Below are 262 nucleotides of genomic sequence, written 5' to 3' on the forward strand. Positions count from 1 at the left end.
ACTGCCAGGGCACCACTAACCCATGTCATTCAGTACCACATCTCCACAGCTTGGAAACCCCTCCAGGGATGGGGACTCCACCACTGCTCTGGGCAGCCTGGAACAGGCCTTGACAAACCTCAAAGGGAAGAAATTGTTCCTCATGCCCAACCTAAACCTCCCCTGGTTCAACTTGAGGCCATTTACTCTTAGAATCATAGAATAGAATCATAGAATTGTCAGAGTTGGAAGGGACCTGAAAGAACCTATAGTTCTAACCCCT

This window comes from Merops nubicus, unplaced genomic scaffold (assembly GCF_000691845.1).
Source record: "Merops nubicus isolate BGI_N331 unplaced genomic scaffold, ASM69184v1 scaffold28811, whole genome shotgun sequence".
NCBI classification, from domain to species: domain Eukaryota; kingdom Metazoa; phylum Chordata; class Aves; order Coraciiformes; family Meropidae; genus Merops; species Merops nubicus.